General features: G+C 38.9%; 1 non-coding gene across 1 annotated transcript; it reads left to right on the top strand.

Annotated features, from left to right (window-relative positions):
- The first annotated feature begins 1271 nt into the window (after window positions 1-1271).
- Window positions 1272-1378, top strand: LOC145065160 (small nucleolar RNA R71). The gene has a single exon (XR_013688308.1). It is a non-coding gene; the product is annotated as a small nucleolar RNA R71 (small nucleolar RNA).
- Window positions 1379-11788: the final 10410 nt, after the last annotated feature.

Below are 11788 nucleotides of genomic sequence, written 5' to 3'. Positions count from 1 at the left end.
TTGCTCCCGAATCGGCTAAGGCATGAATGGTGGCCAAGTTGCCAAATTGGCAAGGTAAAGTCAAACTCCCCAGATCACCTTTCTTCTTTGGTAGCTTATTTAGCATGGCAGCTGAGCAGTTTTCATTGAGCACTACCTTCTTCACTTCTTCCATCTTCCTTCTATTAGTGAGAAGTTCCTTAAGGAACTTTGCATACTTGGGCATTTGCATGACGGCTTCTATGAAGGGTATGTTTATTTGAAGAGTCTTGATATGATCTAGAAACTTCTGATACTCCTCTTCCTGCTTCTCCTTCTTAGCTCGGGCTGGGTATGGCATGGGAGGCTGGTAAAGTTTTTCAGGAATCTGTTCGGTGGGATTTTGTGATGTACTCGCCGACTCCATACGTGGTACTCGGCGAGTAGAGCTTTCAGTTTGTATGTCTTGGTTCTCTGCTTGCTTTTCTGCCTCCTCCTTCTGTGATTTCTTGGATGACTCAGTCTAAATAGGTGCCAGGGGAGTGATTATCTTCCCACTTCTTGTTGTGACTATGTTTATGTGCGCGCCTCGTGGGTTATTTTTAGTTTTGCTAGGAAGTTCGCCCGGTGACCTTTGGTTGATTTGTTGAGCAAGTTGCCCAAGCTGTGTTTCTATATTGTGGATAGATGCTTGCTGGTTCCTAAGCATGGTCCTTGTTTCTTGAATTGCAGCATCATGGTCACTATGTCTTTTTTCTGAAGCAGCTACAAATTTTGTGAGCATTTCTTCCAAGCTTGGCTTCCTTTCTTGCACCGGCTCCTCCTTTTGGTAGAACCCTCTCCCTTTTTGCCTAAACCTTTCCTCCTTGGATTTCTTGTACTCTTCATAAGGGAGCCAATCTTTCTTTTGTTTGCGCCAGTCTTCATTATATCGGTATCCACTTGAGTAACACACTTGCGCCTTCTTGTTGCCATTCTCATCTAAATCACAGTCTCTAGTGAGGTGAGGCCCATTGCAGTTTTCACAACCCACCCGAATAGCATGGATTGTTTGATCCATCTTATCCATCCTCCTATCCATGGTTTTTAGCATAGCCATGACCGCGGATAAGTCTTCAGTAACTCCATAAGCGGCTCCCCTAGTGACATCATGTCTAGGGTTGTGGTATTCTCTAGAGTGTTTAGAGAATTCTTCAATAAATTCTTTGATCACTGGGGGCGGCTTCTTTGTGAGCGGGCCTTGCGAGTCTAGTAACTGTCTGGTTGTGACATTAACTCCATTATAGAAGATGGATACTTCTTGCTGGCTGTTTAGGTCATGGTGTGGGCAGTTTCTTAGTAAGCTCTTGTACCTCTCTCATGCTTCGTATAGCGACTCTCCAGCTTGTTGTTCAAAGTTAGCAATGGCCTTCTTCAACTTGGCTATCTTGGAAGGTGGGCAAAAGTGATCAATGAATTCTTCTTTCATCTTGGCCCAAGTGGTGACTGATCCGAGGGGAAGTGACTTGAGCCAGTCTTTTGCAGCACCTTTGAATGTCACCGGAAGCATACGAAGTAGCTGAGTCTCGCGGGGCACATTTGGAACATTGAAGTAATCAGCTACATCATTGACTTCGTCCAAATGCTTGTAGGCATCTTCATGGTCTTTTCCATAAAAAGTTATTTCTTTAAGTAAAGATAGGATATGACCCTTTAGCTCGAAGGTAGCAGTCGCGGGAATTGCGGGTTGCACAAGTCCCGGGCCAGTGTCGTCTCGCATCCTCTTCTTCCATTCTCCCATGGGGATTTCATCAATGTTATCCATTATGATAGCTAACTCTTCCTCGGACTCGGTTTCGTGCTCGTATGTCGGGTCCTCTTCTTCCTCGGTCTCGTACTCAATATCTTCTTGAATTGGGTCCTCGATTGTCAAAGAGGCACTGGATGCTCCTGATTTGCTGCTCTTCTTTTTCCCAAAAACAGTCTTCAAATTGGACAAAGGTGACTTCTTTGGTGTACTTGAGCTCTCCACATCCTTTCCTTTGTTCCTTTTTAATGCGGATTCGGGATCTTCAAACGGGGGTACCAGCGGGGTGTTTGATCCTCTGGTCATGAAAGTCCTGAAATAAACAGAATAAAAGCGTAAAAAGAACAAAAAAAATGTACTAAATCGAAAATTAACTGCTGAATACGCTTGTACTCGCCGAGTAGGTGCGACTGCACTCGGCGAGTACCAGTGTGTTTTTGAAAAAATTATAAACTTAATATTAAAACTAAAACAGAAACTAAAACCTAATTGCTAACTACTAAATTGCAATAAAGTAACTTTATGCAAGTAAACTCACACAAAGGATCGAAAAATTAGGAATTAGATTAATTATTTAGAACCGTTCCCCGGCAACAGCACCAAAAACTTGATGTGTGTAAAATGCACTTGTTTTATCCCTACTTTTTATTAATAAATTTAGCACACAAAGGCAGTGAACCTGTCTTTTAGTGATATAATTTAGTAAGTAAGGTATCGAACTCAGGGAACGGAAAATTAAACTAATAACTAATTTTAACTAAAACAATTAATGAAAGTAAAATGTTTTCTTCTAGTTTTACAAGACTAGAAACTTAAGCACACCATAAAACACTTAATTAACTAAATAACTAAAGCAAACAACTAATTCACCAAATTTGATAAAGATGTTTCTATTTAGGTTCAACCAATTCACTCCTATGGTTATTTGTATTTATGATAGATTAATTGTTATTGGCTACCAATTATAGTGGTTAGGTTCATGTTGATTACTCCTAACCCTTAGACAATTAACTAATTTGAGCGGTGATCAAGTGTTTAAACTAATTAATTCCCTAGATTAATGATTTGGATTAAATAAGATTTGTAGGGTTAATCAATTTAGTGATTCAATTAACCTCTTGTTTGATGGTTTCTCAAACAAGCTCACACATTAATCTAATTATTGTCTTATTAATCTTAGTTTCATAATCATTATTCCTAAGCATATGAATTAGTGTTCACATAGACATATGAGGTTAACAACTAAGAGATGTTCATGCAGCTTAATTGTCTTCCAATTAACAGAAAATAATTGTGATTAATGCATAAGGGTCTTTAACAAACTTAATTTAATAGATCACCAATAAACAATTAATCAAAAACTAAGAATTAAACCATAGGAGTTCCTTGGTATTCCCCAAACAGAAAAAAAAACGAAATTAGCTCATAGTTGCAGTAAAATCACACACAAAAACAAGTTTAACTAGATTAGACATACTCAAATCCTAAAGCTAAGTGGAATGATTAACCTAGTTGCTTCAATTCTTCAAAAGGTTGAAGATTAGAATTCCTCAGCGTCTTCCAGGGTTCTCAATCGCAGAAGGATCTTCAAAAAGCGCCAGAAAAGTAGTCCCATCGGATAAAGGCTTGGTTTTTATAGATATCTCAAAACTGGGTGTACTCGGCGAGTAGCAGACCCAACTCGCCGAGTAGACTCGTTGTTATCCGTCTTAAATCAGGAGTCGTGGCTATCTTCTGGAATATTCAGTTGGACTCGCCGAGTAGACTCGTGTACTCGCCGAGTAGTTGAACTTTTGTCCCTCAATCTTCACTATTTGGCCTTCAATTGCTTTCCCTTGTTCCCTTTCACTCCCAAGCATGTCTTTTGGACTGAAAACAAAATTTAAACAATATTAAGTACCTTTTGTCCATATTATTCACGTAATTAGTTAAAATGAATAAAAATGTATGCTAAATAACTAACTAATTATGCACATATCAATTTCATACTTTTATAAGAAAATAAGGGATTTTCTTGGAAAACGCACGAACTTTGGAATGGCATACATTTTCTCAAAACCGCTTATGAACTCACCATCTTAATTGTTGACACTTTTTCTTTGAAATAACTTGTATTCTCAGGGAACCGCTAAACAGGTTTGGAAACCAACTTTTGGGGATTAACGCTCCGACGTTAATTACTTCTTTTGAAAGATGTTTATGTATTTATCTTTTGAACATGTAAGAAATACAATTATGTAAACATTTTGAAACCTTTTTATATATATGGTGGTGTGTACTTTCCTTACTATGAATTGTTATGATACTGAATATGACGTCCTCCGCCCCCGAACGTTTCCGCCGTTTTGGTTTGGGGGTGTGACAAAAATCGACCGCATTGGGTCAATAATCCACAAATTTGGTAGAAAATTTTTCAAACTCACCCCTAATTCGCTCATGCTTCCGATTTTCCTTCTTTACTCCCTCGCCTTGATCCTCCCTGATCAAATCTAGAAGCGGCGAATCAATATAAATCGTCACACATATGCCCTTAACTGAAGAACTAGCCGACTTATCGCTCAAGTCATCAACGACCACATTCGCTTTCCTCGGGTGGTACAAAATCCCGCAGCCATAATCATTGACCACATCAAGCCATATATGTTGCCTCATATTCAGATTTGGCTGGTCCATAAGATATATTAGATTCTTGTGATTCTTGTAGATGGTACATCGTAATACATATAGATAGCACCGCCAAATCTTGAGGGCAAACAACACTGCCTCCAATTCCCGATCATGCGTATGATATCAAACCTCATGCGACTTCAGCTTCCTAGAAGTATATGCAATAACTCTCCCTCGCTGCATGAGCATTGACCCCAAACTAGTGGTAAAAGCATCACAATAAACTACATAACCCTCCACACCCACTGGGAGGATCACACCAGGGCCTCATATAACTTCTCTCTTAGTGTCTCAAATGCAGCCTGCTACTCAAGCCAACAACGAAAATCCACACCCTTTTTCTTCAAACAAGTTAGAGGTATGGAAACCTTGTAGAAATCCTAAATAAACCAATGATATTATCCTGCTAATTCCAAAAAAAAAAAAAAAAAAAAAAAAAAAAAAAAAAAACCTCCTGATCTCCAAAGGATATTTCAGAACCTCCCGCTACATGACATCCTCCATTTTGGCCAAATCAACTAGAATCTCATTCTGGTTAACGAGGAGTCCTAAGAACTGGACCTTCCGTAACCAAAACTCACACTTCGAGAACATGGCATAAAGCCTCTCCCTCCTCAAAACTCCCAACAGCTCTCAAAGATGCTCCCCATGGTGCTCCATGGTCTTGGAATAGACCAAGATATCATCGATAAAAACAATAACGGATCAATCAACCATTGGCCTGCAAACCTGATTCATCAAATCCATAAATTTTGTTGGTGCATTGGTGAGCCCAAACGGCATCACCATGAACTCATAATGACCATAACGAGTTCAGAACGTTGTCTTCTCCACATCCTCCTCCTCAACTCTCACCTGAAGATACCCCGACCTCAAATCGATCTTGGAGAACCAAGATGCACCCTACAACTGATCGAAGAGATCATCAATCTATGGAAGTGGGTAATGGTTCTTCACTGTCAACTTATTCAACTCCTAGTAATCAATACACATCCAGTGTGAACCATCCTTCTGCTTCACAAACAGGAACGATGCTTCCCAATGAGAACTGCTCGGTCTGATAAAATGATTACCCAAAAGCTCCTAAAGCTGATAGGACAACTCCTGCATCTCTGGCAGTGCTAAGGGATACGGCGCCTTAGCAATCGACGTTGCACCAGGGATCAGGTAACTCCACTTGCCTCGCGGAAGGCACGTCGCGTAATTCCTCTGGGAATACATTTGGGAATTCTCTGACTACACGCACATCTGAAACCGAAACCCTTTCTCTACCCTAGTATCAATCACATAAGCAATATATCCCAAACATCCATGATGAAGATACTATTGAGCCCTGCTAGTAGAAAAAAAGGTTGATCCAACCCTGTTACCCTCCCCATAAATGATCAGTTCTTCCCCACTTGGGGTTCGAACCACAACCTGCTGTCCCTCAGAGTCAATCATAGCACCAAATATGCTCAACCAATCCATCCCTACTATCACACACATATCCCTCATAGGGATAGTGATCAAATTGATCGGGTAAGACACCCTGAAAATTTCCAAGGTACAATCATGAAAAACACACGATGTAGAAACCCCAGGCTCATTAGTGATCGAAACCTGCAATAGACACTCCAACTCTCCAAGATACATATCAAAATTCCTATTGAACAACTGAGACACAAAGGAATGTTTCACACCTGAGTCAAAAACCACAAGAGTTGGCAAGGAAGTCACTAAGAAGGTATCTAACATAAATAAAATCATAAGCATACAATAAAATAAATCAACATAACCATAAATGAAAACATACCAATAACGATGCTCGACGCTGCCATGGCCTCCTCTGTCATGAGCTAGAAAGCATGACCTCAAGCCCTCAGGGGATCTTCCCTGCCCTGGCATCCATCCGTGATCATCAAAGTAGTTGGGGCTAGTGCATGCACTGGTCTGGCGGTTAGCAAGGGACAATTAGTCTTCACATGGACAACCTGCTCATAATGGTAAAAAAATCATGATGCTCGTTAACAAGGCCTGCTTGCGACAATCTTTAGCAACATGGCCCTAACTTCCACATTTGTGGCACCCATAAGTTGATCGAAAAACACCCTCATGCGCCTTTCCACACTTGCCACAAGTGTGTCCCCTCTATCCTCATAATCTTGCATCAACGGGATTGAACTGTTTGGCTGCAGGCTATAACTGAATGGGACCTTGCCCCTGCTCCCTCGTTTGAGTCTCAATCTTTATCTCCTGTATTCGGGCGGCATCCTGAAGCTTGGAGAGAGTACGGAAACGTTGGGTAGACACAAACTGCAAAATATTAGTCTTGAGCATGGAATGAAATGCAGCCTCGGAACAGAATTATGGTGCTTGATGGACCCTGATGGTGGAACTGGCATTTTTTGGGGGCAAGAAAGTGGCCCCCTTTTGCGGCAGAGCAGAGTAGGCAACATCACATTCCCTCGTGTAGCTATGATGTGATTCCGAAAAAACACAAGAATATTCACTTTCATCATATAAATATGTGAGCAAAGAATTAGTCATAACTTTCCAATGAACAAAATTCTCATGCATCATTCAAATCAAATTGTATAACTCCAAGTTTTTAACATCCCAAAAATCACGATAAAATTTTTCATTTTTCAATTAAGTAAAATCATTGTTTCCAATCAAAACATAAGTCATAACCCAAGTATCAAATACAAATATCCCAAAATCAAAGTATCATGAAATCCCTAAAACATATCACCGAAGGATGTGTATGATCACGCCTTCGCCTTGACCCGATCATCAAAAGTACCTGAAACATAACACTTCAATTTTATAGCAAAGGTTAGTAAATTTCCCCTAAAATACCCCACATAACATAACATATACAAACATACATGCTTGGTCCACAATCATCAGACTGGATTACCCTCGGGTTCATAATTGTAGGTCTGATTACCCTCGGCCCACAGTCATCACACAATAATGCCCAGGTTTGTTGGCTTATACACATATTAGTAAAGCCTCAACCCATACCACACTATGTCGACATATGCAATGGATAAATCATATAACAACACAGATAATCATACATATTCACATAGCACTACACCATAGCACCATCCTACATCTACTCAAAATACCCAAAATGCCCCTAAGTCAAACTTGGTCAAAATTTTGGTCAAAGTCAAATTGTCAAAAGTCAAAGGAAAATCAACACAAACTGAGACACCCCGCGTACTCAGTCACTACGTCGAGTGTAATCGCGATGCATCCAAAATACGGGACCCTAAGACGCCCAGTGTACACAGCATGAATATACTTTTTCTTGTTAAGTGCTTAATCGATTAAGATTTAACGTCCAAAGTTTAGATCTCGATCCAAATATCATTCTAAGTCATAAAGTTTCCACCTTTATGACTTTCCTTGGCTAGAAGTGGTCCAAAAACCAAAACCCTAATTTAATACTCAAACCAAACACCATAACTCTTACATGGAGTTAAGAAAAGGACCAAGATCACATTTTTATGGTTCTTAACACCTAAAAACCAAAATGCATAAAACTTAAGAACTAGCAAGATCCAAGGAGAATATTCATCAATTTTCTAACTTTATACCTACGGAAGGTTGCTTGTAAGGAGGAAGTTCCAAATCTACACTTGCTTGAAGCTTCCAAGATGAATCCACTATCTTCTTCTCCCTTCAAGAGCACAAATACACACTCACAAGCTCAAAAATGCTTACACAATGGATTAGGGTTAGCAAGGGATGTTTTGGGATGTGGACTTTGATGAAGGAAAAGGTTTTTAGGGGATAAGGATGTTTAAATAATGCTCAAACCCGAAAATTAGGGTTTTCTCATTTATCACGTACGCCCAACGTACGCATGGGTACACCCAATGTACTCACCTGAACATGCAACTCATTTAAAAGGGCTACACTAAGCGTACACCCCAAGTACGCTTAGCGTAAGGTCCAATTTTACAACATATTCAATCTTTTGGGTCAAAAATGAAATTACCTAGTATCTGGCATTAAAAAGTTTATGTCCAATTGAAACATGGTGATGATATTTCTTTTGACTTGGTTAAAAATGATAATGCCACAAGTATGTTCTAGAAGAATCAAATCCACAATTAATATTGCTATTATTAGAAACATAAGCAACACTTTCATTAATTTCATTGCAAGGAAATATAAATAAGGAAACTTCATAAAACAAAACTTCATTTTTTTTATAAAAAGAAAATTAGAACTCTTCCTTACAATGCATAATATGAAAAACTATGTTTCTAAACATCGTTGAAAAGTAATGGAAATCTATTAAATTATCCTAACTCCTTGGTAGTAGCTCCAAATTCTGACCATCAAACCATGCAATAAAAGTCTAATTCTCACGATTAGATTTAGCTCACTTTCTCCAAGCTTCCTTCTTTCTTTTAGATTATGCAATACCATCAAAATTTGATCATCACAATATGTATTGAGATTCTAAGAATAGGAACTTATAGATTTAGATAATGGATGTACCTAAAGTAAAGTCACTCAAATTAACTTTACCATCTTAAATATCTTTCAGGTATTTTGGAAGCTTCTTTTCCAATGTCCCTTCAAATAGCAGTAGAAAAAAGTGGATTCAATGGGGTCAAAATATGGAACGATCTCAAAATAAACCTTTCTCTTTACCATACAATCAAATGGTTTGACCTTGGCCAATCCCTTTCGATTGAGAAGAGAAATCTTTTCTTTATCACTAATGCTACCATTGCCAATGTCCATTGAAACCTTGGGATTAGACACTATATGTAACTTCATGTTTCCTACCACTTTTGAGCCATGGATCGAAAGTCAATTGCATAATGTTTTGGGCCTTAAAGAGGCAAAGTTTAGTCCATGTGGGAGGGGGTAGTGATAGTTAAGAGATTTTACCCTTGAATTGTGCTTTGGGCTGAAGGGTAGAAAGGGAAAAGTCATATGTTGGGTTGTTGCATGAAATATGGATTTTTTCTTCAGAATTTTTTTAGTCTAATATATTTAGATAATATTGTAGAGCTTTACTACATATTTCTGTAGAGTACGTTGGGCGTACCAGGAGTACACATGGTGTGCGCGATCAGTGCCCAAACCCTATTTTCGTGGTTTGAGCCCTATTTAATCTCTTTAACTTCCCCAAACCCATTCCATTCTCAGCCTCCACCTCTCCAACACCCTTTCTTGAAACCCTAACCCTATATTAATCCCTGTAAGGAAAAAGAAGGTGTTTTAAGTGCTTTGGAGTGTTCTTGGTGCACCTTGGAGAAGAAGGAACTCATTGAAGAGGTGTTGGTTGCATTGGAGCTTGTAGATCCATACTTTGTTCACATTGATCTTTCTTTTAAAGGTATAAAGTTTAAATCTTGATGATGAAATTATTAGATCTAGCTAGTGTTGGGTGCTATGAGCTTTTGGTCACTTTAAGTGCATAAAGTTTAGATCTTCAAAGTTTATGACCTTGTTATGGACATTTGGAAACTTTATCCATCTAAACATCGTTTGATTCAAATCTGAAGGTTGGAGACTTGGACTTAATGGATTGAGTTGAAAAAGATGCGCTTCTGGGTACCTTTGAGACATAAAGACTAGATTTTTTTTTGTTGTGACCATTGTAATGGATAAAGTTGGAAACCTTATCCATTATGGAGCTATTATGAACAATAAAAATGTGATATTGGCCCTTCTATCCCTTCAATGAAAGAGTTTCGATGTCTTAATGGATTAAGAATTTAGTGCTTTTAGTTTTGAGCACTTCCTAGCCATGCAAAGTTAGTCATAAAGTTGGAAACTTTATGACTTAAGACGATATTTAGGCACCAGATTTGCGTTTTCACGAAAAGACATAATGGAATAAGCCCTTAAACGGATGGATTTCACTCAGCCAACGTAATCTGGGTGTACATGAGTATACGTCGTGCGTACATAATGAGATCCCTGATTTTGGACGTTGTGTATGCTAAGCTTACAAGCTGAGTATGTTGGGTGTATAAGAGCGTACGCCGCACATACGCAATGAGATCCCCGATTATGGACCTTGTGTACATTAAGCGTACAAGCTGAGTATGTTGGGCGTACTCAACTTAGTTGAGTTGGTTGACTTTTTGACTTTTTGGACTTTGACCATGATTTGACAAATTTTAACCAAAGGGTATTTTGGGTATTTAGATATTAAGTTAATTTGGGCCATGATTTGAATAATAGGTGACGGGTAGAGCCGGTATTCGAAGTAGTGATTTATTCAACTATTTGTTCGGACTGACAGGTGAGTTTTCCTTACAGTACCGTGGGTCAAAGGCACATATGACTGATTGGTAGATTTGTATGATTATCTATATTTTTGGATATGTGTTTAAGTTTTTTTGTTACATATGTCGACATATTGTGTTGGGTTGAGGCAGTCATGCTTTGTGTTGTAGGCCAATACACCCGGGGATGACCAGATCGATTGTAGGCTCTGCGATGAGGTCCAGTCAGGCCGACGGCCCATAGAGTGGTCCAGATAGGCTGTAGGATCTACGAGGCACTCCAATCAGGCCAAATGTTCATAGAGTGGTCCAGATGGCTTGTAGGCCCTACAAGGCGGTCCAGTCAGACTGGCTGCTTATATTTGTATGCTTGTTTGCTATGTGGTGTGTTGGTACGTTTGGGGAACTCACTAAGCTTTGATATACAATTTTAGTTTATTGTTTCAGGTACTTATGAGGATCGTGGGAAAGAAAAGACGTGATCATGCACATCTTCCCGTTTTATGTCACTAGGTCTTAGGAAAAATCTGATTTTGAAATAATGTTTTTTTTTAGAAAATGACTCCTTTTGTAAACAATATTGGTTAATGGTTGATTTTGAAATTTTTTTTTTTATTTTTGGATTGTTACAAGTTGGTATCAGAGCCTTGGTATGAGGAAATTGGATGACCATTTGTGTGAATCCATACTCAAACTAGGGAATTGCAAAAGTTTTTGAATGGTTTTCAAAATTATTTTGAAAATACAGCCAATGAAGGATGCGATGTGTACAATCAGTCGGAGCAAGAAAGTATACCCCAAGTTACCCGCACTATTATTTTTTATGATATGGCAGAGCAACATGCTAGTTGTAGTATAGGGATCTTCAGGGATTGCATGATAGAATTTCTTGTTGTATGATGCCTTATTTCCTATTGAGTTTTCTTGCTTATTGTTGTAGGACTCTTTCTAGTGTGAATTCAATATTAGCTGGATACGTTAAGTCACATGTTGTTGTTGGATTAGGTGTCTAAGCCCATAACTATTTTGGTATGCACTTGACCCGATTATGAGCATCGTCCCTTTGGGTTTCCTTCACCATATCAACTGATAGGATGAATTAAGGAGAAAGAGGATTAATTATGAT

This window comes from Lactuca serriola, chromosome 7 (genome assembly GCF_051521515.1).
Source record: "Lactuca serriola cultivar US96UC23 chromosome 7, Lser_US96UC23_V15, whole genome shotgun sequence".
NCBI lineage: Eukaryota > Viridiplantae > Streptophyta > Magnoliopsida > Asterales > Asteraceae > Lactuca > Lactuca serriola.
Note: the sequence above shows the minus strand (reverse complement) of the source record. Positions and strands in the feature narration are given on the sequence as shown.